The 27,991-nt window shown below is 35.3% G+C and overlaps 2 protein-coding genes and 3 long non-coding RNA genes across 6 annotated transcripts in view; all 5 read left to right on the plus strand.

Moving 5' to 3' along the window:
* LOC113168332 (trichohyalin-like) overlaps positions 1 to 27,991 on the plus strand; it is a 287,283-nt gene that overhangs the window by 13,813 nt on the left and 245,479 nt on the right. The window lies entirely within an intron of this gene.
* LOC117153029 (butyrophilin subfamily 1 member A1-like) overlaps positions 1 to 27,991 on the plus strand; it is a 55,554-nt gene that overhangs the window by 7,437 nt on the left and 20,126 nt on the right. The gene's annotated exons all lie outside the window — the stretch shown is intronic.
* Positions 1,222 to 27,884, plus strand: LOC117153034. 2 transcript variants are annotated; one of them, XR_004463436.1, is made up of 3 exons: positions 1,222 to 1,797; positions 3,150 to 3,242; positions 27,810 to 27,884. It is a non-coding gene; the product is annotated as an uncharacterized LOC117153034 (long non-coding RNA). The 2 variants fall into 2 exon arrangements; XR_004463435.1 differs by lacking the exon at positions 27,810 to 27,884 and adding an exon at positions 4,036 to 4,113 and having other exon boundaries at positions 1,226 to 1,797.
* On the plus strand, positions 14,814 to 16,294 carry LOC113168579. Its single transcript, XR_004463431.1, has 3 exons — positions 14,814 to 14,972; positions 15,708 to 15,794; positions 15,997 to 16,294. It is a non-coding gene; the product is annotated as an uncharacterized LOC113168579 (long non-coding RNA).
* On the plus strand, positions 24,978 to 25,533 carry LOC113168559. The gene is made up of 3 exons (XR_003299448.1): positions 24,978 to 25,022; positions 25,127 to 25,252; positions 25,512 to 25,533. It is a non-coding gene; the product is annotated as an uncharacterized LOC113168559 (long non-coding RNA).

Genomic DNA, 27,991 nt, shown 5'->3' on the forward strand with positions numbered 1-27,991 from the left:
CAGTGGGAATTTATCTGAAGAAGCTGCATGTTCAAAGTGTTTGTGTTTGTTTTAACTCATTCAGGATAATAAGAGAGCAGGTCTCGAATAAAACTAAGCTTCTGATTGGCTGAACTCACCTGATTTAGGTACTGAGCAGTAGATAGTTGGAGAACCAGCAGGACAGCAGCAGTGAGGACCAGGGTTGTCTCCTACTGCTTTAAACTAACAGGAGACTGAGAAATAGATCAAACAGAGAAGACTTGATTCATTACGAGTGATTAGAAAAAGTCCAATCAGAAACTTTTCCAGAGCTCTGTTCAATGCTGGAAACATGAAGAGGTTTTCTCTCTGTGTTAGTGTGTTACATTGTCCAACACTGAGCAGCTAGTTTGGTATTTAACATCCAATAATAGTTGGAACTGTTTCTCTCCCAGATTTAGTGATTCCAGTCAGTCTAATAGTGTCTGAATGATAGAGCCAGAGGGAGCAGGAACCAAACAGTTCAGAGACACTTGATGTGTTTATTGGATCAAATCATTCAGAGTCAGTTCAGATTCAAACTGATGTCGTATGAAGATAATTAGAAATACAACTTACAACCAATGAGAAATGATCATTCACTTAGAATAAATGCTGTGTCTACATCTATTGATAATCAATTGTTTCTCGTCATCTCTCTGACCTCTCGGTCTTATGAGCAGTTCCAGTCTGTGGAGGAGCGTAAGAAGGTATGTTTTCTTTAGTTTGTTTTTTTTATTAAATCAGTTCATCTTCTGTATTAAACTGTTATTTGGTGATGCAGCCTGTGTAGTAAATGAGTGTCCCAAGTTAAGGAGGGGAAGAGGCAGGTTTGAACTGAACACAGGATTTATTGGGTAAAACTACAAAACAGGGAACTAAGCGGGGTGTCAACCGACACTAAAAATATAGGCAGAAATATGAGGACAAAGGAACAACGTAAAACAAAGTAATAAATCAAAAACCAATGTACAAATCAAAAAACACTGCAAAATGGCAGGAAAACACTCACTGAGAAACAGGTAACAAAGTCCAAATGCTCAGAGGGGGGAGAACGAAATCCAGAGAGTCCAAGGGGGGAAGCAGACAGGGCTGAGGAGGACGAGCAGGCATGGGAAACACACATGTTGGGGAATGACGGCAAACTGACAGAGGGGAAAGGGCAGAGGAGAGTTTTGTAGGGAGAAGGGGGCAGAGGAGAGTCCAATGTTCAGCTGATTGCTGTGAGCAGAGGGAGAGAAGGGGCTGGTGGGTGGAGTCCAGAAGGAGAGTGAGGTGGAGAACTGAGGAAAATCTCAGCTTGGGCTGGTGCCAACAAAGACTAATAATGTTTGTAGTTGAGTGTGGATTTATTCAGATATCAATTAAAATTAATGAAGAGGAAACTTGAATCATTGTTTTTTACAGAAATGTTAAATAATATTCATTGTGTCCACATTAAGTTGTTGTTAACACATTTCTACTTTGGCTGATTTTATCTAGTGAAAGGGACAGAAATTAAACCCACATATCACCACTACTGTTTTTGTTACTTTAACACTATCAGGTTGTTTCCAATTCAACATGCTATTACCCAGTATTTAATTAATACTTGTCATGATATATAACATCTATAAACCTTTAAACAAACTTTAAATTCATGTTGACCTAAACATTTGTTCACTCAGTCACCATGTTGTAGATGCTGTGTCTACATTTATTGTTAATGAATTGTTTCTCTTTCTCTCTCCGACCTCCCAGCTTTTTGAGCCGACTGTGAAGAAGGGGAAGGGCGAGGCTGAGAACCAGATTAAGGAGGTATGTTTTTGTGTTTCTTTACCTGAATCAATTCCTCTTCTGTATTAAACATTGATTTGGAGCTTGTGTAGTAAATGAGATTATGTAAAACAAAAAGTAATAATGTTTGTAGCTGAGTGTGAATTAATTCAAATATCAATTAAATTAATGTAGACAAAACATAGATCTTTGTTTCTTACAGAAATGTTAAATAATAGTCATTGTGCCTACATTAAGTTATTGTTAACACATTTCTAGTTTTGGTGGTTTTATCTATTATTGTCTTGTGACAGAAATTAAACCCACATATCACCACTACTCTTTGTTTACTTCAACACTGTCAGGTTGTTTCACATTTAACATGATATTACTCAGTATTTAATTTAAACCTTTGGTGATATTTTACCTCTATAAATCTTTAAACAAACTTTATATTCATATTGACCTAAACATTTTCTCAGAGTGTTCACTCAGTCACCATGTTGTAGATCACATCCCAAAATTCACTGTAATATGTTCGGATGTAGAACATTAGAGAATTAGAAACACAACTTACAACCAATGAGACATGATCATTCACTTAGAATAAATGCTGTTTCTACATCTATTGATAAAGAGTTGTTTCTCTTCATCTCTCCAACCTCCCAGTTAAACTGGCAGCTACAGAGTGTGAAGAATAAGAAGGAGGTTGAGAACAAGATCACAATAATTCAATTTTTTTCATTTAAATCTCTTATCTGTTCATGTGATTTCAGTTTTTATCCTCTATGTAAAACAGTGATTTGTTGAATTGTTTTTTTTAAGTGAAAGATTTCAGATTTTGTTGATTAAAATAAAATACTGCTCCCTTTAAAAATCTGCAATATGAGAACATTTTATTAGCCATGAAGATTAAAACATGATTTATTGCTTATACACATAATACCATGAAAGTCAGGGTTAGGGTTAGTAGTCCTAATGTTAAAACAGAGAGGAAACAAACCTACTCAAATATCATCACTTGTAAAAGTCTTTAGTCAGTTGATTGTGAATGAAGCAAATATTTTTTTTTCCTCCAGCTCCTCCTTTCTGGTAAGAGATCATGCTAGAATAAAATTCATGAATTCAGCAGTTTTCTTTAGAGTCACTGCAGTGAGACAGTGACTGAGAATGAAGTGTGATCTTATTGAGGGTAATCTGGTTAAAGGTCAGTTTGATTTGGATTGAACTGCAGAGTTTGAACACAGGAGGAGCTGAGTGTTTCCAACTGGAACCAACAAACAAGAAATGCTACAAATCACATGATACAATATGTTAGTAGTGTGTTCATCACACTGTATGTTCAGTCACATTCACTGAAAGGAAACTCATCTGGTTTCTAATCTCTGTCTCAGGATAAGTTGTCGAACGTTTCCAGACAGAAGTTTGATGAGGAGAAGAAGAAGAGAGAAGAAGCTGAGAAAGAAGTTCAGACTCTGAAAGAACAGGTTCATATTTATCTATTTATTTTTCACATTAATTATCCTGCAGACACCTACTTCTTTGTTTTTTGTTTCCTTTTATATATATTGGAGTGGGTGTGGATCAATTGGTAGAGCAGTTGTCTGCCAATCATAGGATTAGTGGTTCAATTCCCAGCTGCCACGTCACATGCTAAAGTGTCCTTGGGCAAGTTACTGAACCCCAAGTTGCCTCCGGTGACTCAGGTCAGTTGCATAGCAGCTCTGCCATCGGTGTGTGAATGGGAAAATAAGATGCAGTGTAAAGCGCTTAGAGTATAAGTTAAGTAGAAAAAGCGCTATTTAAGTGCAGAATATTTACTATTTATATTTTTTTTGTTTGCATGTTTGGTTGTGTAGTAAATTACTTGTATAATTATGAGTCCTCTAAAACATTAACAGATACAGTCATGGATAAATATTCTGGCAGTGACACAAAGTTTGTGTCAGACATTAGTTGTTTTGGGATAAAACGGGCCAATAAAAAAATACAAAACATATAAAATCAGCACAGACATTGAACTGAGTGGACATTTAGATAAAACAGCTGTTGTAAAGTAATATGGTTGTTATTATTGTGTTGTTTCTTTCTTTCTTCTGCTATTAGTTTAGTTTTGGATTCTGTGTTGATCATTAACACATCAGTGACTTTAGTTCAGAAACAGCAGAAATCAGATGATGAAGGAGCTTCATGTTCAAAGTGTTAGTGTTAGTTTGAAGTCATTGACCTTAATAAGAGAACAGGTCTCTCATCTTCTCTTTGTCTTCTCTCTGCTCTCAGGTGAATCAACTAATGACTGAAGTTCAGAAGCTCAAAGAGGAGAAACAGAGGAGTGAGGATCAGAGACAGAAGCCGGAAAAGGAGCTGGAGGCCAAGAAACTAGAGGTTCATGATTTACTGATGTGCAGTCTCTAGTTTTGAAAATCTGAATCTGAGTGTTAATTAGATTTAACAACAATCATAAACCACATGAAGTGTGAAGATATTTTACTTACATTTCGCCTCAAACGCTAAGATGAAGAATGAGATCTGGAAAAATCAGCAGGAGAACAAGTTCACAGAGACTCATCTTTAGATCAGTTCTCTGTCATTTCTCTTTTTATCTTCTAAATAAAACATGTCAATTTGTTAAAGAGACTAAGACACCGTCAAGAAACCTGAAACATCAAAAGACCAAACTATCAGTTCAACGACGATTATTGTGTGGTTGTAGAATGAGAATAAAAAACACCAACACTAAGAAAAAATACATACATTTAAAAAAGTGCTGTCACAGTGTGTCATCACAGGGTGTTAGTTTATTCTAACTTGGTTTCGTCAATGTAACAGAATTAAAAGCTGCTATTATTACAGACATGTCTGAACTCATTATGATCACTGTTCTCTGAGCTGTGATGTTCAGACCACCAACATGTAGGACTTATAGGATCTCTCAGACATTTAAACACAAAGACCAGGTGAGTTTAGTCAGTGAGAAACTGGAAGATCACTAAGTGACTGAAACTGTGACATGAGGAGAAGCATGCTGTTCAAAATTGTAGTGGCTGGTTAGTGTAGTGGTAAGATCACCTCCTCCGATGTAGTATACAGGGGTTCATATCCCAAGAAACAGGCTACATATCCATGTGGCCTACCTCCAGTCGGGCTCCTTAGGCAAGACCTCCTTATGCTTACCCTTGTAAAAGCATCTTTACATACATTTACTAAATGTAAATGTAAAAATTCAGAGAAGCAAAGAGGGGTAGAAGTCGGAGAAGTAGTTGGGTTAGTGGTTAGTGGGGGTATCAACAGGTTTGGTAGCGATATTATCATTACTATTAAGTATCAACTACAATGGTGGAATTTGAGTGAGAGACTGAGAGCCTTAATAGTACGGAGTGTTGGGAAAAGGTGACAGGAAGGAGGAGTGTAACTAAAAGGAAAAAGAAAGGTGGTTGTAGTAGTGAGATGAGTGAGGAGCAAGAGGAGGGAAGTTCAAAAGGAGGAAAGCTGCTGAATGTTGTAGTGAGGTTTGAGGGAGAAGAGGGTGTAAAGAAAGTGGATCCTATGAAATTAACAAAAATTATAAAAAGTAGGACAGGTGAAGTTTGCAAAGGTGCAGGGAATTTGTTGACTGGGTGTAATACAGAAGTGCAGGTTGAAAGGGCAAGGAGGTTGGACTCTGTTAGGAAAGTTAAGGTTGTGAGAGTGGAGAAAGTGGAAGAAATGAGAAATGTTGGCAGCAAAGATGGATCTAAAGATCCATCATCTGACAGAAGTTGTGCTGCAGTTACAGTATCGAGTCATAAAACAGTAATATTTAAAAACAAACATTGAATGATTTGAGTGTATATTCAGGGGAAATGTTTACTGTTGATTTATCATAGTTAATTAATCAAAAGTACCTACAACATCAACATGCTTAAAAAAACATGGTACTTTGGACTTGAAGGACAAAATGAAATTACAGTGGTTCACTAGTTTCTGAACAGAACATATTAGGCATCTCTTTTTTTTTCTTTGTAAAAAAGAAATAGTGTTTTCCTGGAATTGACTACATACATGAAAACATAAATAGATTGCGGGTGCGGAGATGAGGGAGTTCAGTAGGAGAAACTGAAGATATTAATTCACTTTGTCTTCTCCCACTCCCCCCCTCATCTGAGATGATATCTTCAGATTCTGATTGGTGAACACACTGATCCAGTTACTGAGCAGTAGTAGTGGAGAACCCGCAGGACAGCAGCATGCGGACCCAGGGTTGCTTCTCGCTTTAAACTACAGGAGACTGAGAAATAGATCAACAGAGAAGACTTGATTCATTACGAGTGATTAGAAAAAGTCCAATCAGAAACTTTTCCAGAGCTCTGTTCAATGCTGGAAACATGAAGAGGTTTTCTCTCTGTGTTAGTGTGTTACATTATCCAACACTGAGCAGCTAGTTTGGTATTTAACATCCAATAATAGTTGGAACTGTTTCTCTCCCAGATTTAGTGATTCCAGTCAGTCTAATAGTGTCTGAATGATAGAGCCAGAGGAGCAGGAACCACACAGTTCAGAGACACTTGATGTGTTTATTGGATCAAATCATTCAGAGTCAGTTCAGATTCAAACTGATGTTGTATGAAGAGAACATTTTCTCAGAGCGTTCACTCAGTCACCATGTTGTAGATCACATCCCAAAATTCACTGTAATATGTTCTGAAGTAGAACATAAGAGAATTTGAAACACAATTTACCACCAATGGGAAATGATCATTCACTTAGAATAAATGCTGTGTCGTTATCTATTGATAATGAATTGTTTCTCTTCATCTCTCGATCTTCACAGTTGAAAAACCTGCTCCAAGAGAAACAAGAGGACAGTGAGGAAATCAAGACCTTGAAGCAGCTGTTGGTGAAAATCCCAGAGGTTCATTTTTTCATTCAAACTAGTTTTCTATATTTTTGTGTTTTTATCTTTTGAAAGCCAGACTGATCATAACATAGAGTGGAGTTAAAGTTAAACAGAATCAAATCTATTATTCATCCACTGAGAGTAATTTTGTCTCCTAGAAAATATGTTTTTTTCTTTTTTATCTGTACAATAGCTGTTTAGGTTTCATCAGAGGTAAAGTATTTTCAAACTGAAGTACTACTATGTGACTAATATATTAGGAAGTAAGAATAGAAAATGTGGTTTCGTTTAAGAAATTAAAAATCTTCTTTAAAAAATCTAGACAAAAACGAAACATTTGAAAACACAGCTTCAGTCTGAGGAACAGAGAAGGATGAAGACTGAGCTGAGAAACAAGTCTTTTAGGAGATTTAAAAACAGATATAAAATTCTCAATTATTTAACTATAGGTTTTATAGTTAAATAATATTTAATTTATAATATTAATTTATCATATTTAATTAATCAAAAGTACCTACAACATCAACATGATTAAACATGGTACTTGACTTGAAGACAAAATGAAATTACTGTGGTTCACTAGTTTCTGTAACAGAACAATCATTTAGCATCTCTTTGTTTTTTCTTTGTAAAAAAGAAATTAGTGTTTTCCTGGAATTGACTAAATACATGAAAAATAAATAGATGAGGTGAGGAGATGAGGAGTTCAGTCAGTGAGAAACTGGAAGATATTAATTCACTTTGTCTTCTCCCACTCCCCCCTCATCTGAGATGGTATCTTCCAGCTTCTGATTGGCTGAACACACCTGATCCAGGTAATGAGCAGTAGATAGTTGGAGAACCAGCAGGACAGCAGCAGTGAGGACCAGGGTTGTCTCCTCCTGCTTTAAACTAACAGGAGACTGAGAAATAGATCAAACAGAGAAGACTTGATTCATTACGAGTGATTAGAAAAAGTCCAATCAGAAACTTTTCCAGAGCTCTGTTCAATGCTGGAAACATGAAGAGGTTTTCTCTCTGTGTTAGTGTGTTACATTGTCCAACACTGAGCAGCTAGTTTGGTATTTAACATCCAATAATAGTTGGAACTGTTTCTCTCCCAGATTTAGTGATTCCAGTCAGTCTAATAGTGTCTGAATGATAGAGCCAGAGGGAGCAGGAAGCAAACAGTTCAGAGACACTTGATGTGTTTATTGGATCAAATCATTCAGAGTCAATTCAGATTCAAACTGATGTTGTATGAAGAGAACATTTTCTCAGAGCGTTCACTCAGTCACCATGTTGTAGATCACATCCCAAAATTCACTGTAATATGTTCTGAAGTAGAACATAAGAGAATTTGAAACACAATTTACCACCAATGGGAAATGATCATTCACTTAGAATAAATGCTGTGTCGTTATCTATTGATAATGAATTGTTTCTCTTCATCTTTCGATCTTCACAGTTGAAAAACCTGCTCCAAGAGAAACAAGAGGACAGTGAGGAAATCAAGACCTTGAAGCAGCTGTTGGTGAAAATCCCAGAGGTTCATTTTTTCATTCAAACTAGTTTTCTATATTTTTGTGTTTTTATCTTTTGAAAGCCAGACTGATCATAACATAGAGTGGAGTTAAAGTTAAACAGAATCAAATCTATTATTCATCCACTGAGAGTAATTTTGTCTCCTAGAAAATATGTTTTTTTCTTTTTTATCTGTACAATAGCTGTTTAGGTTTCATCAGAGGTAAAGTATTTTCAAACTGAAGTACTACTATGTGACTAATATATTAGGAAGTAAGAATAGAAAATGTGGTTTCGTTTAAGAAATTAAAAATCTTCTTTAAAAAATCTAGACAAAAACGAAACATTTGAAAACACAGCTTCAGTCTGAGGAACAGAGAAGGATGAAGACTGAGCTGAGAAACAAGTCTTTTAGGAGATTTAAAAACAGATATAAAATTCTCAATTATTTAACTATAGGTTTTATAGTTAAATAATATTTAATTTATAATATTAATTTATCATATTTAATTAATCAAAAGTACCTACAACATCAACATGATTAAACATGGTACTTGACTTGAAGACAAAATGAAATTACTGTGGTTCACTAGTTTCTGTAACAGAACAATCATTTAGCATCTCTTTGTTTTTTCTTTGTAAAAAAGAAATTAGTGTTTTCCTGGAATTGACTAAATACATGAAAAATAAATAGATGAGGTGAGGAGATGAGGAGTTCAGTCAGTGAGAAACTGGAAGATATTAATTCACTTTGTCTTCTCCCACTCCCCCCTCATCTGAGATGGTATCTTCCAGCTTCTGATTGGCTGAACACACCTGATCCAGTTAATGAGCAGTAGATAGTTGGAGAACCAGCAGGACAGCAGCAGTGAGGACCAGGGTTGTCTCCTCCTGCTTTAAACTAACAGGAGACTGAGAAATAGATCAAACAGAGAAGACTTGATTCATTACGAGTGGATTAGAAAAAGTCCAATCAGAAACTTTTCCAGAGCTCTGTTCAATGCTGGAAACATGAAGAGGTTTTCTCTCTGTGTTAGTGTGTTACATTATCCAACACTGAGCAGCTAGTTTGGTATTTAACATCCAATAATAGTTGGAACTGTTTCTCTCCCAGATTTAGTGATTCCAGTCAGTCTAATAGTGTCTGAATGATAGAGCCAGAGGGAGCAGGAACCAAACAGTTCAGAGACACTTGATGTGTTTATTGGATCAAATCATTCAGAGTCAGTTCAGATTCAAACTGATGTTGTATGAAGAGAACATTTTCTCAGAGCGTTCACTCAGTCACCATGTTGTAGATCACATCCCAAAATTCACTGTAATATGTTCTGAAGTAGAACATAAGAGAATTTGAAACACAATTTACCACCAATGGGAAATGATCATTCACTTAGAATAAATGCTGTGTCGTTATCTATTGATAATGAATTGTTTCTCTTCATCTCTCGATCTTCACAGTTGAAAAACCTGCTCCAAGAGAAACAAGAGGACAGTGAGGAAATCAAGACCTTGAAGCAGCTGTTGGTGAAAATCCCAGAGGTTCATTTTTTCATTCAAACTAGTTTTCTATATTTTTGTGTTTTTATCTTTTGAAAGCCAGACTGATCATAACATAGAGTGGAGTTAAAGTTAAACAGAATCAAATCTATTATTCATCCACTGAGAGTAATTTTGTCTCCTAGAAAATATGTTTTTTTCTTTTTTATCTGTACAATAGCTGTTTAGGTTTCATCAGAGGTAAAGTATTTTCAAACTGAAGTACTACTATGTGACTAATATATTAGGAAGTAAGAATAGAAAATGTGGTTTCGTTTAAGAAATTAAAAATCTTCTTTAAAAAATCTAGACAAAAACGAAACATTTGAAAACACAGCTTCAGTCTGAGGAACAGAGAAGGATGAAGACTGAGCTGAGAAACAAGTCTTTTAGGAGATTTAAAAACAGATATAAAATTCTCAATTATTTAACTATAGGTTTTATAGTTAAATAATATTTAATTTATAATATTAATTTATCATATTTAATTAATCAAAAGTACCTACAACATCAACATGATTAAACATGGTACTTGACTTGAAGACAAAATGAAATTACTGTGGTTCACTAGTTTCTGTAACAGAACAATAATTTAGCATCTCTTTGTTTTTTCTTTGTAAAAAAGAAATTAGTGTTTTCCTGGAATTGACTAAATACATGAAAAATAAATAGATGAGGTGAGGAGATGAGGAGTTCAGTCAGTGAGAAACTGGAAGATATTAATTCACTTTGTCTTCTCCCACTCCCCCCTCATCTGAGATGGTATCTTCCAGCTTCTGATTGGCTGAACACACCTGATCCAGTTAATGAGCAGTAGATAGTTGGAGAACCAGCAGGACAGCAGCAGTGAGGACCAGGGTTGTCTCCTCCTGCTTTAAACTAACAGGAGACTGAGAAATAGATCAAACAGAGAAGACTTGATTCATTACGAGTGGTTAGAAAAAGTCCAATCAGAAACTTTTCCAGAGCTCTGTTCAATGCTGGAAACATGAAGAGGTTTTCTCTCTGTGTTAGTGTGTTACATTATCCAACACTGAGCAGCTAGTTTGGTATTTAACATCCAATAATAGTTGGAACTGTTTCTCTCCCAGATTTAGTGATTCCAGTCAGTCTAATAGTGTCTGAATGATAGAGCCAGAGGGAGCAGGAACCACACAGTTCAGAGACACTTGATGTGTTTATTGGATCAAATCATTCAGAGTCAGTTCAGATTCAAACTGATGTTGTATGAAGAGAACATTTTCTCAGAGCGTTCACTCAGTCACCATGTTGTAGATCACATCCCAAAATTCACTGTAATATGTTCTGAAGTAGAACATAAGAGAATTTGAAACACAATTTACCACCAATGGGAAATAATCATTCACTTAGAATAAATGCTGTGTCGTTATCTATTGATAATGAATTGTTTCTCTTCATCTCTCGATCTTCACAGTTGAAAAACCTGCTCCAAGAGAAACAAGAGGACAGTGAGGAAATCAAGACCTTGAAGCAGCTGTTGGTGAAAATCCCAGAGGTTCATTTTTTCATTCAAACTAGTTTTCTATATTTTTGTGTTTTTATCTTTTGAAAGCCAGACTGATCATAACATAGAGTGGAGTTAAAGTTAAACAGAATCAAATCTATTATTCATCCACTGAGAGTAATTTTGTCTCCTAGAAAATATGTTTTTTTCTTTTTTATCTGTACAATAGCTGTTTAGGTTTCATCAGAGGTAAAGTATTTTCAAACTGAAGTACTACTATGTGACTAATATATTAGGAAGTAAGAATAGAAAATGTGGTTTCGTTTAAGAAATTAAAAATCTTCTTTAAAAAATCTAGACAAAAACGAAACATTTGAAAACACAGCTTCAGTCTGAGGAACAGAGAAGGATGAAGACTGAGCTGAGAAACAAGATAATAGACTTTCTACTTTTGATCCAAATCAATGATCTGTTTGTCATTTTCCTTTTTATCCTCTGCATAAAACAATGATTTCATTGATGAAACTAGTTTATTATATTGGATTAGATAAAACAGAGACTAATACTAATTGTTTACACATTTCTACTTTGGGTGGTTTTATCTATTATTGTCCTGTGACAGAAATCAAATTCACCACTGCTCTTTTTGTTTTGACAATGATACAATCAGCTTAATCTAACCATGAACATGGTATTATCCAATATTTAATTTATTGCCTAAAACTGCAAAAAACACACAAAAAAAATAAATAAATGAAATCAAAAACCAACACAAACAAACTTTATATTCATGTCAACATAAACATTTGCTCCATGTGTTCACTCAGTCGCCATGTTGTAAACCACAAACCATAATACACTGTAATATATTCTGATAAAGAACAGTAGTGGGGAAATGGATTAATAACATAAATTCAATAGTTTGGAAACTTCATCATGTACCATCACTGATAGAAACTCTTTAGTCAGTTGATTATGAATGAAACAAATATTAGTCTAATGTATAATAATGTGTTCATTGGATCAAATCATTCAGAGAAAATTCAGATTTAAACTAATGTTGTATGAAGAGAATTAGAAACACAACTTAGAACCAATGAGAAATGATCATTCACTTAGAATAAATGCTGTGTCTACATCTATTGACAATGAATTGTTTCTCTTTATCTCTCCTACCTCCCAGTTGGAAAAGCTGCGCCAGCCTGAGGAACAGAACAGGGCAAAGGCTGAGGAGAAAATAGAAGAGGTTCATCTTTTTATCCAAATCAATTATATGTTAATTGATTTCAGTTTTTATCTGAAAACAGTGATTTGTTGATGAAAATAGTTTTTTTTGTTGTTTTTTTTTACGTGAGATATTTCTGATTTGGTTTAGAAAAATATATACGGATCCATTTAGAGATTTGCAAAATGAGAATATTTAATTAACTATGACGATTACAAATTGATTTGTTGCTGAGACACATGAGATCACGACGGAAGATTAATGTTACTGTTAAAACGGAGAGGAAATAAACCTATTCTTGTATCATCACCTATAGAAAGTCTTTAGTCAGTTGATTGTGAATGAAACAAATGTTAATATTATTGCTCAGTGAATTTTTATAGATTATATTTTAAACTGATACAGATTACTGACCAGTCTATTTTAATAGCAGAATTGAGTACTGATTAGTACAGAGAGGAAACAATGACCCAGTATATTTATTTAAAATAAATCTGATCAGAGGAAATAGAAGTTATACCCAAACCTCACCATGTGAACATTTTGAATTTATCCAAACATGGTACTTGATAAAGATAAAGTCTTCAACTATTAGAAAATATATAAAATATAGATTCTAACATTTTTCTCCTCATCTCTTTTACCTCCAGCTCCAGACTGAGAATCAGAGCAAAAAGGAAGCTGAGACCTTGCAGGATCTGCTGGAGAAGATGATCACAAAGGTTCATTATTTGTCCAAACGATCTGTTTAGTCGTTTTCATCTTAAGAGTTTGAAATTCTTCACACAGTTTTTTTCAGATTTTTAAAGTTGGCTTTAAAAAAAATAACAAAGGAAACAAAATCAAAGCAAACAAACTACTGCTCCTTAAAATATCTGCAATATGAAAACATTTTCTTAACCATGAAATATGAATTAATTAAGAATTAATTAAATATTCTTATTTAAACATTTGAAACGGAACACAGTATTCTGTTTCAAGGTGGATTTTAATACTTAATAGAAATCAAAGATTTAAAAGAAGGTACAGTACAACCAAAAAGAAATAAGAATACGCTTGAGAATAAATGTTTATCTGTCATTTAGATAAAAAGTTTTGTGTCTTTTAATGTTCTGTCTTCATTTCTCCTTCTTCCCAGTTTAAAAAACAGCTCTGGGCTGAGGTACTAATGAGGATGAAGGAAACTGAGACCATGAAGAATCCGCCAGAGAAAACAAACACAGAGGTTTGATCTTTTGATCGAAATCAGTTCTTTCTGTCATTTCTCTCTTTATCTTCTGTATGAAACCTTTTGATTTGTTGATACAAAGATACAATCGACGATACAAAGACACAGAAGCCATGTATGTGACAACAAGTAACTACTTATAATGATTAGTATATAATCATAATAAATAAGTAAATAAATCTGAAAAACACACAATTAATTTTGAATTAATTGTTTCTCTTTATCTCTCCTATCTTACAGTTGGTAACGCAGCTCCAGGCTAATGCAGGTGACAAGAATGGATCTGAGACATTGAAGCAGCTGCGGGGGAATACAATCACAAAGGTTCATCTATTCATCCAAACCAGTTTTCTCTCTCTTGTCATTTTTTGTCTTTTGACAAATTATAACAGATTTAAGTAACTAATAAGATTATTGTACTAGGATGTATGATTAAGGAGTTTTTTAAAAGAAAAATCAAAAAACAAACTAATCAGCTGAAAAAGCATCTCATAGAGATTCAGCTTTTGACCTAAATCAATTATTTATCCAATCATATTGTTTTTTATCTTCTGCATAAAATTTGGATTTGTTCACGAGACCAATATCCAGTAACTGTGAGAAGAAACCTCACTAGATGACATTTGCAAAACACAAAGATCTGGTGAGTTTAGTCAGTGAGATCCTGGAATATATTAATTCACTTTGTCTTCTCTCACTCCCCCTCATCTGAGATGGTATCTTCCAGCTTCTGATTGGCTGAACACACCTGATCCAGGTAATGAGCAGTAGATAGTTGGAGAACCAGCAGGACAGCAGCAGTGAGGACCAGGGTTGTCTCCTCCTGCTTTAAACTAACAGGAGACTGAGAAATAGATCAAACAGAGAAGACTTGATTCATTACGAGTGATTAGAAAAAGTCCAATCAGAAACTTTTCCAGAGCTCTGTTCAATGCTGGAAACATGAAGAGGTTTTCTCTCTGTGTTACTGTGTTACATTATCCAACACTGAGCAGCTAGTTTGGTATTTAACATCCAATAATAGTTGGAACTGTTTCTCTCCCAGATTTAGTGATTCCAGTCAGTCTAATAGTGTCTGAATGATAGAGCCAGAGGGAGCAGGAACCAAACAGTTCAGAGACACTTGATGTGTTTATTGGATCAAATCATTCAGAGTCAATTCAGATTCAAACTGATGTTGTATGAAGAGAATTAGAAACACAATTTACAACCAATGAGAAATGATCATTCACTTAGAATAAATGCTGTGTCTACATCTATTGATAATGAACTGTTTCTCTTCATTTCTCCAACCTCTTAGGTATTAAAGCAGCCCAAGGATACAGAGGAGGACAAGAAGGAAGCTAAGACCTTGAAGGAGGTGCTGGAGAAGATGCTCACAGAGGTTCATCTATTGATCCAAATCAGTTTTCTCTCTTTTGTCTTTTTTTGTCTTTTGAAAGCTATACTGATTTGCCGAAACTAAGACAGATCAAAACACAGCCTGTAATTAAATGTCACTGTTAAAGAGAGAAGAATTAAATCTATTACTTTGTCAGTGAAAGTATCTTTGTCTCCTAGAAAATATGTTTGATAAGAATTAAAAGTAGCAGCATTTTTTTCTCGGAAATAGAATAGCTGTTTAGCTGTGTCTACATCTATTGATAATAAATTGTTTCTCTTCTTCCTTCCAGTTATTAAAGCAGCCCCAGGATACAGAGGAGGACAAGAAGGAAGCTAAGACCTTAAAGGAGGTGCTGGAGAAGATGCTCACAGAGGTTATTCAAATTCATTATCTTTCTAGTCATTTTAATTTCTTATCTTCCAACTTTGGGATTTATTTAATCAAATTGATTACCTTTTTTAAACTGGATCTTCTCTGGTTTTAACATTTGCTACAAAAACAAACACAGTAAACTAACTAATGCTCCTTTAAAGATCTACACCATGAGAACATGTTCTTAACCATGAAATATTGTTCTTATCTAAACATGTGAAGCAGACCATAGAATATTCTGTTCCAACATTGGATCTTTACCTAATATTGTTTTTTTTCTAATTTAACTGACAGCTTGAAGAATTTTTAACCAATCAGAAATGAGAATTCACTCAGGATAAATGTTTATGCGTCTTTTCCTAGTTTAAAAAACAGCTCTGGGCCGAGGTACTAAAGAGGATGAATGAAACTGAGACCTTGAAGAACCTGCTGGAAAACATGAACGAAGAGGTAAATCACTTATGAGTCATTTCTTTTTTTTTTGCATATTTCTTTTGGACAAATACACAGAAGCCATGAGACAAGTAACAAACAAGACAGTAGAATGGCATTTGCAAATAAATGATAATAGGAATATATAGAAGAATAAGAATAAATACATATATCTGAAAAACACCCTGATTAATTCAAAATTAATTATCATCTGAGATAGATGCTCCAGGATAAGGATGGGGACGAGACTAAAGCTGAGACCTTGACGGAGCTGCTGGAGAAGATGTTCACAAAGGTTCATCTATTCATCCAAACCAGTTTTCTCTCTCTTGTCATTTGACAGATCATAACAGATTTAAATGTCACTGTTAAACAGAGAGGAAACAAATCTATTAATAGTCCAGTGAGAGTTTTGATGTGTCCTAGAAATTATGTTTGTTCTGAATTAAAAGCAATAGTTTTTTTCTGTGAATTATAAAAAACTGTTTAGATTTTGTACACTGCTCAAAAAACAAAAGGAACACTTTGAAAACAGATCAGATCTCAGTGAAGAAAAAAATATGCAGGATATCTATCATTGGATTTATATGATCATTTTCAACTTACAGAGGGCTGAATTCAAATATACCCTGAAAATCAAAGTGAAAAAATTATGCAGCAGGTTAATACATGTTGCCGAAATTTCATTGCCGCAACTTAAATTGGTGCTCAGTAGTTGTAATTCAATTCAATTCAATTCAATTTTATTTGTAGAGTGCTTTTTACAATTGACATTGTCACAAAGCAGCTTCACACAACCAAAGAACAGTACATGAACAGTGAATGTGTATGAATCATGAAATCAGATTGTCCCTGATGAGCAAGCCGAGGGCGACGGTGGCAAGGAAAAACTCCCTGAGAAGGCAACAGGAAGAAACCTTGAGAGGAACCAGACTCAACAGGGAACCCATCCTCATATGGGTTATGTCCAGTTAGTTAATTGCAGGCAGACTTATTCCAGTCCTGGACTATAGAGCGTTGAGTTGAGACCTCCGAGAAACAGCTTCCAACGTCCGCCGAGGCCAAGACCGACTTCATAGTAGCACGTGACCAACTTCAGTCTCCACACTTATCCCATAGGGCAAACGGTGGATCCAAGTGACGAGATCTCCAGCCAGAAGTTGGGCATCAGGACGAGTCAGACAGGTCCAGAGGGCAAAGAGTGGAATGACGTGTAGCTCGACAGAGAGACAGGAAGAGGGAAATAGAGAGAGGTAGAGAAAGAGAGAGATTGCAGTTAGTTGTATTCACAGTCGGATAAAGTTTGAGGTGAATGTATATTTAGTGTAGTGCAGCAGGGACTCCGGCAGGACTAACTATGACAGCCTAACTAAAAGGGTGAGCCAGAAAGAAAACACAGACATGAGGCCTCCCTGGGATGTAGAGCAACCAAACACTTCACCATCAACAAACCAGAGTGATCAGTGAGAGTTGGGAAGACAGCATCTAAACATACCAGTTCACCATAATGCTCTACGTCAATGAGTCCTTCCCAGATCTATTTAAAAACATGCTTGACTAAATAAATAGATTTTCAGCCTAGACTTAAACACTGAGACTGTGTCTGAGTCCCGAACCCTATTTGGAAGGCTATTCCATAACTTTGGGGCTTTGTAAGAAAAAGCTCTGCCCCCAGCTGTAGTTTTTAGGATACGAGGTACTGACAGGCAGCCAGCATCCTTTGATCGAAGTAGGCGTGGTGGATCATAAGACACTAGCAGTTCACTTAGATACTGCGGCGCAAGACCTTTTAATGCTTTAAATGTCAAAAGTAGTATTTTAAAATCAATTTTGTTGTTATGACCCCACATACTTGTATGGATACCTGACAATATTGGAGCATGCTCCTAATGAAATGATGGATGATGTCCTGGAGTATCTCCTCCCAGATGTGGACCAAGACATCACTGAGCTCCCGGACAGGGTCAACCAGGCGACATCAGATGGACCTAAACATAATGTCCCAGAGGTGCTTTATTGGATCCAGGCGAGTGTGTGGACCAGTCAGTGTACCAGGAGGAACCCAGGACCCACTGTACGACTAGAATCTGGCAATGAGGATTTCATCCTGATATTTATTGCCTCTCAGCATGCTGTTGTCTATCCTGTAGAGTTCTGTATGTCTCCAGACCATCACCAAACTGGTTATGCTGACTTCCTGTCTCCTGGAATGTCCTCCATGCAATGGCACATATTGATATACAATCCTGGAGGAGTTGAACTGTCTTTACAGCCTCTGTAGGGTGCAGGTATCACCTCATACTACCAGTAGTGCCACTGACCTTAGACAGATGCAAAACTAGTTTAAAAAAAAAACTGTCAGTGGAAAAATGTCAGTGGCCTCCACCTGTAAAGTCATTCTTGTGTTGGGGGTCGTCTCATTGTTTCTCCTCAAGTTCACCTGTTGTTCATTTCATTAACACTAAAGCAGCTGAAACTGATCAACAACCCCCCCTGCTTCTTAACTGACCAGAATCAATATTTCAGGAATTCAGTGGACTTAATGCTAAACTCTGATTAAAAGAGTTCCTTTAATTTTTGGTGAGCAATGTATTTTCAAACTAATCTACTACTACTGGAGTGTGATATTAGCAAAGAAGATTATGGAAAAAAACTGTGGTTTAATTAGAAAAAAGAAAAAAGAAATCTGGAAACAGCTTCAGCCTGAGGGACAGAACATGATGTAGGCTGACATTAGGAAGATCTGAATTTCATCTGTTTAACCTAATCCTAATCTTTTATATTAAATTATATACAATAATAATAAAATAATACATAACATTTTGGTTTGTTGATGAGGCAGTAGCTATGAGAGAAAATTTGAGGCACCAAATGTTTTAATGGTAAGAAAGGTTTTTAACTGAAGTGTCTCTGATATACAGAGAACAATAAGACAAAAATGTTTTTAATGTCTTTTGTCAGAAAACATGAACAGCTAATTATTTTTTTTTTTATTATTTATGAGAATTACTTAAATGAATAAAATTTCTGGGTCTCAGACATTAGTTTGTCACAAAGACCAAGAAAACTAAAAATGGTATATAAATCATAAAGTAAGTAAATGCTATAGAAAAGAAAACCAATAAATTAAGAATATGGCATTTTACAAATATCTGAGAAATTTAAAGAAAATCCCAATCCCCTGGTGTGTTGATATTTCCACATGCTTCCACCTGTTAAATGGAGAATCTGACACCTTCTCCAAGTGTAAAGTACAAACCTAGAAGCAGAGGATATAATGCTTTGCTGAATAATCTAAATACTGTGCTGTGTGTCCTTCTCAGATGATGGAAAGCCACATTGAGTCTTCGGTGGAAAGTGACAAAAGCCAGGCCAGTACAACCACAACCAATTGAGACAAGATCACAGTTACTTACCAATTAACGATGAGGTAACATTAATTCATTGATAAGTAAATGAATTAATATACTAAGGAAAAGAAAAAACCTGACCTGTTACCTTCACAGCAGCCTTTCAATGTTCTGTATGTGGCAAGTTCAGTTTCTGTAGATTTCCACATTTTTGATAAACCGCTTATAGGCCAAAGAACTGTAAGTAACCTGTTGATTTCCAACAGGTTTTAGAAGAGAGCAATCATTCAACGAGGAACCCTTAAGTTTTACGGGAACCACAACCCGTCCCCACTGGAGATACAGGACAGAAGAGATGCGTCATCCTCATCAGCCACTGTTATAGTGTATATTAAATGGTCCCGATCAGGAAACATACATGTGTAAAGTTACTGTCCACAAGACCGTTGGGGAAGTAAAAAATGATAACAGTACCATAATCCCACAGAGTGAATAACAAATGATGGACTGTAAATAAGACACAACCCACATATTGTTTTGTAGACAACATCTCTTGAGTTAAGTCCATGAGCTGAATGAACCTCTTTAGAGCTGATTTACATAACATTGACTTCTATGTTCCTGTGTCATGTTGAACATATTACATGTCCTCTTTAAAATGTGGTAAAAAGGCTGGATTGTATTTTACTTGGGTAACATTACAGTACTTTAATATTATTTGCAATATCTTCTTTTTGTTACACTCTACACGCTACAAAAATTTTACAGTCTCAAGTCTCAAGTTGAAGAAAAAGTAATAATCTAAGGATAAGATTCACTTCACTTTTAACACTTTCATTGGCTAGTTTTATTGCAGAATCTAATGTAAAGTTTGATTTTAGGGTGCATGTAAGCTTTGAATTTCATCTCCATAACACCTCTTTCTAATCATATTTTAGTAAACATATTTTAAAACAAACATAACTGACGTGGCTGTGTGCTGTACATCAAATACATCTGGCTGTAAGATAACTTAGAGGTTTATTTAATGCTATGTAACCGACCTCTCAAGAGTTTAAACAACACATAAGTCAATACCTTTTGTATCAGATAACTCAAAATTTAAGTGAGCAAAAGTATTGGAACACATACTATTAACGTTAATGTAAATACAGAAAATGCAACAAGTGATAGTAAATCTTGTGTCTTGAACCAAAATTCACTCAGATATTTTCAGAGGGAAACATCTGTGTGTACATCTATATACATATAGCCATATACATACATCTTCTACTACTACAAATTAGGAGAGGTAACTGATTCTATTACATGCTAATGTTACACTCTAGTGTTTTGTTTAAGGTCTTAAGCTAAATCCAGCAAAAAATACTCCACAGGTTAGATAGTTAAAAGTCACCAGTTAAAAGATGTATGACGTGGCAGCCAATGAAAGCAAAGATATAAAACAAAGAAAAGAAATCTGCTATGAAAATCTAAATTCATATCAAATGACATATAAGACTTGAGGGTTAGAAACAATGTCTTATGGCTGAGTCAGCACAGACAAAGTCTTTCCACTCAAAGGAGAAACAGCATTTATATATAAGTGGTTGGAGGAGAGCAGCTGACTGTCCTCCATGCACCTGTGTAAAAAACACTTTTCAAAGAGTTGCCATCACTTCTCTGCCAAACCTGACTAGTATATGAGGAGTTATTTAACAATCATAGGTGTAAATGATCTGGTCCCAACCACATGGATTTGACGAAATAGGAATCCTTATTCACACAGTTAAAATCAAAACTATAAAACGTATAATGATGGTAATACACACAAAACACCATAAACAGCCTCACATGTAACACATTAAACATGCCATTGGATCACTAAATAAGGTTCAACTTAAAAAATACCTCTTCTTTGACACTAAGTTTAAGTGTCATATATGTGAGATTTGAGAGTCACCCCATGACGCTTCAAAGGCCAAATGTGGTGGGAACACAAAAAGTTCTCTAAGCAGTTTTGAGCTCCCTTAAACACTGTTACCACTGTCCTACTAAAACAAATCTCTCTCTCTATTATCAGTTTTCATTTTTGATTTGGTGTATATTGGGCACAGTATTTAAGGATTAACAATACAATAGGCAAAATTCACAAATTCAATTTCAACACAAATCTCTCGTTCATTACAAAACAGCCTCTGCTCTTTGTGATAGATCAGAATATATGAAAGATTTCATCTGTGGCAAAGATTCACTTACTTCGCTTTTCCAGCACATTTCCACTATTACTCAGATCAATTTGTTTGGGTCTCACTGTGAAGAAGATAAAGAATTTAACTACACGTAATAAGTCACAGTTACTGAAGAAAACACAGCACAGGGAACAGCTGAGAAAGTGATGTTTAGATTCAGAAACTTATAATAAAGGTTGATAATGATAATTTCAATGTTCAGTTACTTTAAAAATAAGATGTTGTTGCTAAACAATCTTTTTTAACAGTTTCGTCATCACGTGGAATTTCTTTTTTTGTTTCTTCAGTTTTCATATGACGGTTCAGTCAAATCTTTAAAGTACTCTGTATTTCCCCCAGTGATGGATAATGAAGTGTTGAGACTGATTTAACCACTTCTTTCTTTTTATTCCTCATGCAAAGAGCACTGCACTCTCAGGAGTGAATAACAGCAAGAGTGTGTAAAGAAAGTAACTTACTAGGAGGAGGAAGTGAAGTTCAGGTGTCAACAGACAGGTAGAGCCTGATTGTCACAGGTTGTAAACCAAGTTCAAGTCAGATGTACAGTCTGTGGAAAGGAGCGACACATCATGACACAGGTACTTTGTCCTCTTGATATATATTAGATTTGTAGTTTTTATATAATATAAATGTTTGTTACTATTTTTTTTTATTATCATGCAAAAAGTTTTTAGGTTTCTATCCTCTCTGCTGTGTAGACACAAGCTGACCTAAATTATGATACAGTGTTATACAGAAATAAACTGTCACTGGTTATGACCACAGCTGTAACTGGCCAAAGTACAATTCTGTATCTGTGTAGAACTTCTTCTATTTAGTTTTTACTTGTTGTACGTCCCTGAGTTCTTACAGAAGCAATTAAAACCCATATATTTTACTTTCAGGTCAGTCTAAGTTAATTAGTTTATCTCAGCCAATAGGGGCAACAGTTGGTGATGCCATCATTTTACCATGTCATCTTGAACCTGCCGTTGACTTTGCTGCAATGACGTTGGAGTGGACGATACCTGGAGTCCAGATATGTCTTTGTGTGCTTTTCAGGATCTTGTAAATTTAAAACATTAATCCTACAATGGATGAACAACTTTGTTCACTAATGAATTGAAACATGGAAACATTTCACTGAAACTCTCCAAAGTGAAACCTGCTGATGAAGGAAGATAAAGATGCTACATCCTAGACAACAATGAAGAATCTCTTGTTGAACTGGTTGTTAGTAGGTAGATAGATACTGTATATGAACACAGTACAGTTTGGTCTTGTGTTTTCTATATGAAGTGAAAACATTTGACAGCATTGTCACAAATATCAGCCAATTATACATTTAATATTACACTGTGAATTTACATTTTCAAACAGACACTCATGAATCCTGTAGTTACGTAAAAACAAGTTCCAGAATGTTGACCTATCTGAGATAGCTCTTACTTCAATTCAGTTCAATTCATTTGATTAATATAGCATCAAATCACAACAAAAGTCAGCTTAATGCACAATGTAAGATTATTACATTTTACTATTTGCTATTAAATTTTTTCCTTTCTACATGGTGATAAACTGTGATCTTTACCAAAGTCACCAATATCAACACACAACAAATATTTCTAAATTTAACAGTCAAGATCTTTCATGTCTCTATTAAAAAAATACATTAAACATACAAAGTGATGGTGGATAAAGTAAGTGAAACTATTTTTTAGTCAGTGGTTTAACCACCTATGACAGCAATAACCTCAAGCAAACACTTCCTGTAGCTGTGGATTAGACCTGCACAATGTTCAGAAGGAATTGTGAACAATTCTTCCACAGAACTGGTTGAGCTCAGATTTTATCTGATATAAACAGTTTGAGGTAATTTTACACCATCTCTATGTGGTTGAGGTCTGACTGGGAAACTCAAAGAGGTGGATTTTTTTATGTCTGAAGTTAGAAGCTAACCACAGTATGGTGGGGAGAGTGTCACGATATGGGGTTGTTTTGCTGACTCTAGACCTGGACCACTTGTCATTGTGGTTTATTAAAGTATCCTACAGGATAATGTCAGAGTTGTTGTTTTCAAGCAGAAGCTCAGAAGAAACTGGGTGATGCAACAGAACAGTGACTTCAGTCTTGTGCTGGTGATTGTGGAGTGGTTTATTTGACACCAACACTAAAACAATTTGTATCCATAAACTGCATCATCTGCTTCATTTTCAGAACTCCTGTCTTCTGTTCCTTCGATCTCCACTAAGACCTCTCAGAGTTTTGTTTTTTTACCTTCTCTTACACTCCTGTAGAGGTAACTTACACACATACAGTCTCCTAAAATGTCACAATTAGAAGATACCTACAAAGTTATCATCTTGAAAAATCAAGTGTAGCTCTGTGGCATCAGTTGGATGAAATCTCTCCTTTATCTGGAATCAAACCACAAACAAGTAAATTGGCTCTTGATCACTTTCTGAGCATGATTATCCAAATTTAAAATTAAGCACACAGAGCTCTGTTTGAGTACTCCATATGTTCATTAACTGTGGTTGAACGTCCATATAAGTAAGTAAGTATAAAAGAGACATATTTTAGTGTAACATAATATAAAGCTGAACAAATAAAACTTATAAATAAATAAAAAATATTATTATTATTATTATTATTATTATTATTATTATTATTATTATTATTATTATTATTATTATTATTATTATTATTATTCAATAATTAATAAAAATCTGTATTTCTTTCCAGGTGAACCTGAGTTAATTGGTCCAACTCAGCCAATAATGGCGAGAGTTGGTGATGACATCACTTTACCATGTCATCTTGAACCTGCGATGGATGTTGTTATGATGAATCTGGAGTGGTCGAGGTCTGACCTGAACAATGTATACGTGTATTCGTGGCGTTCTGGTCAAGAGTATGTCAGAACAAAACATCCATCGTACACAGGAAGAACATCACTGTTCACTGATGAACTGAAACATGGAAACATTTCACTGAAACTCTCTAAAGTGAAATTGTCTGATAAAGGAACGTACAAGTGCTTCATTCCTAAACTCAACAAACAAACTTTAGTTGAACTTGTTGTTGGTAAGTGGACAAACTGTTTCTAGTATGTGTGTATTTTAGTATCAACAGTTTCTGTCACTGATGTTAGGAGCTGAACTTTATAATAACTGTTTTACATCAATGTCAGTGTTATAGCTTTATTTAATAAAACAATGCAGGATATTAAAATATGAATTATCTGAAATATTTTTTTATCATTAGTAGTAACGCAGTTTGTCTCATTTCAAATATCGGATCAAATTCCTTTATTACTTGTTAGTATTTTGGTTGTTTGTTATTTTGAAATGAATATATAAATAATTGTTTTACATTTTTATTTTTCTCAGCACCAGATGCTGCTGCTTCACCCGTCATCAGTTTAGCAGGGATTGATGGAGAGAAGGGTGGACTGGTTCTACAGTGTGAGTCTAAAGGCTGGTATCCAGAGCCTGAGCTGTTGTGGCTGGACGCTGAGGGAAAGATCCTCTCTGCTGGACCTACAGAGACAGTCAGAGGTCCTGATGACCTCTATACTGTCAGCAGCAGACTGACTGTGGAGAAGAGACACAGCAACAACATCATCTGTAGAGTCCAACAGAGAAACATCAACCAGATCAGAGACACACAGATACATGTTCCAGGTAAACACAAGTTTTAACTTGTACAACAAGCTAATTGTTTTAGTTTCTGTAATTTAAGTCTGATTTTATTTAAATTTGAGATTGTTATCTTTTCCTCATTTCAGATGATTTCTTTAACTTCCAGTCTGGTTCCTCTGCTGCCACAGTTGCTGTCTCTGTTAGTTTGGCTGTTTGCCTCCTGTTTATTCTTTTACTTGTCTTCTTTTTATGGAAGATGAAAATTATATCAAGTAAGTCATAAAATAACTGCAGTATTTGACAATGTCAAGTATTTCTGATTGAAGTTTAATGGGATTAGTTGCAGTCGAAAGAATGAATGATCTCGATGCATTTTCTTTTTTTTTTTTTATTTTATATGTTGATGTGCTGAGGACAAATGTAGTGCCATGTCCCTTCTTATTTCAAATTATATATATTTTTAGACATAACTTTTCAAAGTGTTATGAAAATTGGTAACTAGTTTACCTTTACATTTCAATCTTTACACAGAGTCCAAGATTTGTCAGAGGAAGAATAGTGTTGGAGGAGAAAAGAAGAACCAGAAGACCGAAGAAGGGAAAGAGAGAGAGCAGCTCATGATAAATAAAACAGAGCAAATGGAGGTTAGCAAGAAGTGAAACACTAAAATGAAGATAAAACATAAATAAAGAAGGAGCACGTTGTTTTCAAAGACAGGTTTTAATCATCCTATTTAAAATGAATGAGGGGCCAAAACATTAGAACCACCTCTTGATATAATTCACCCCAGTACGACTCTAGCACCAACTATGAGCTCAGCAACAAACATATAGTTTAATTATCACCTTTCAGACAGTTTCAACAAAAACATTTTAGGATCATATTAGATTTGACACTTGTTCCTAATAAAGTGAGTTTATCTTTAGCTGATCATCATCATTAATTCTAAAATACAGTGATGATAAAACATGTTCCTCATATTTTTTCAGATTTTCTGCAGTTTGACTCTGAAGTCCAGCAGTTTAATGCTGATGTTCATCTTTCTATTTTAACTTTAACAAAAACTACTAAGTCTAGTCTGTGAAGGACTCAGTAAATCTACAAAATGATTCTTTGATTTAGGAACGCGTCTCTCTTTATTTCTGTCTTTCATCAGTTGGGAACAAGTGGAGCTGCTCCAGCTGGGTCCTCCACCGCTGTGGTAAGTGATGATGGTAAATTCAAATGCAGAAACTTAGTGGTTTCGTGAAAATAGAAAACAGATGTTCAGTAAAAACAAAACTTCCACACATTGAACTGGGCAGCACTGAACAACAGATTTAGTTGAACTAACTAGTAGAATTATTCCCTTTGAATTTTCTTCTCTCAACAATGATTTGTTTCAAATGTTAAATATCAAGATAGGGCTCAGGAACAAGTAAAAATCAGATCCAGAACCACAGAAGTCCACTAAATGTGTAACAACCACTGTGAATCAGTTTGCAGAAAGGAACATAGTATTTGTTCATACTCTACATTAACATGTGCAGTATTTTGTGAAAGTATTAGTTTTGTAGAAGAATCTAAACTTTGATGTAGTTTGTAGAACACAGACAACATGTTGTGTAAATGTCACAAGCACAACGAGGCGAGGACCCAAAAGCACGATGTAGGCAGACTGGAGTAGTGAACAGAGTTTTAATCACAGGTCGCAACACATGGGCAGGCACAGACTAGGAGACAGACAAAACTAAACTAATGACAAAGGAACTAAAGACGGCTGCATAAACAAGCAGGAGGATCCAAAAACTATCATATATGCAATACTGAAGTAAGTAGTTAATGAGACTGGGAGACGGGAGAGGTCTCCTCAGCAGAGACAACGGACTGACAGGGAGGCCGGGGAGTGGAATGGCTTTTGTAGTGATGGGGTGGAGATAACCAGATGAGGGAACCAATGAGGGTTGATATGCTGTGATGAGATGGAGCCAGGAACATGCAGGAGGAGGGTAGTATCTGAAAAAGAAAGGGGACCATAAATTAAAGTGCATACACAGAAGAGATGTGCAAAAACTATGACAAAAAAGTAATGTCAGGTATTTGTTTTGAAATAAAAACCTGTAATATGCATATAAAGAGTATTCATACTTCCCTGAGAAGGAGAACCTGGTGTTTTAAAAGATTACAAATTACTTAGCTCAGTGGGAATTTATCTGAAGAACTTCCATGTTCAAAGTGTATAAAGTGTAAATAATAAAAGAGCAAGTCTCGAATAAAAGTAAAGTAAAGACTGTGAAGAAAAGTCTCTGACGGGTGAATTTGAATTATTAAAAGAGATCTGCAAAATAAATAGCTTTAGTTTAGCAATTTAAGATTTAAACTAAATCACTTTATCCCAATTTACAGATACGTTCAGATTCTTTGTCAAACTTTAACAAACTTTGTAAAATGTCTTTGACAGCTGAAGAACAACAAACAGTCAACTGAGAAGAAGCTGAATGAGACAGAAAATGAACTGAAGAAGAAGAACGAGGAGCTAAAGAGACAAGTAAACATGGAGACCAGATTCTGATCTACTGGAGAACATTGGTGGAGAACTGGATTAATAGTTATACCAGACATTAAATACATAGTTTGGACATGACATCATCTGTTATCACACTGATAATCAAGTCAGTGGATTCTGGTCATTAACACATTTTCCTCCACATCAGTGACTTTAGTTCAGAATCAGCAGAAATCAGATGATGAAGGAGCTTCATGTTCAAAGTGTTAGTGTTAGTTTGAAGTCATTGACCTTAATAAGAGAACAGGTCTCTCATCTTCTCTTTGTCTTCTCTCTGCTCACAGGTGAATCAACTAAAGACTGAAGTTCAGAAGCTCAAAGAGAAGAAACAGAGGAGTGAGGATCAGAGACAGCAGCAGGTAAGGGAGCTGGAGAACAAGAAACAAGAGGTTCATGATTAATTGAGAGTCAGTTTAATTCCATTGTCTTTCTTTAGTTTTAAAACCCAACTTAGCTTTTTAGTAGA

The sequence above is a fragment of the Anabas testudineus genome, chromosome 18 (assembly GCF_900324465.2).
Source record: "Anabas testudineus chromosome 18, fAnaTes1.2, whole genome shotgun sequence".
NCBI lineage: Eukaryota > Metazoa > Chordata > Actinopteri > Anabantiformes > Anabantidae > Anabas > Anabas testudineus.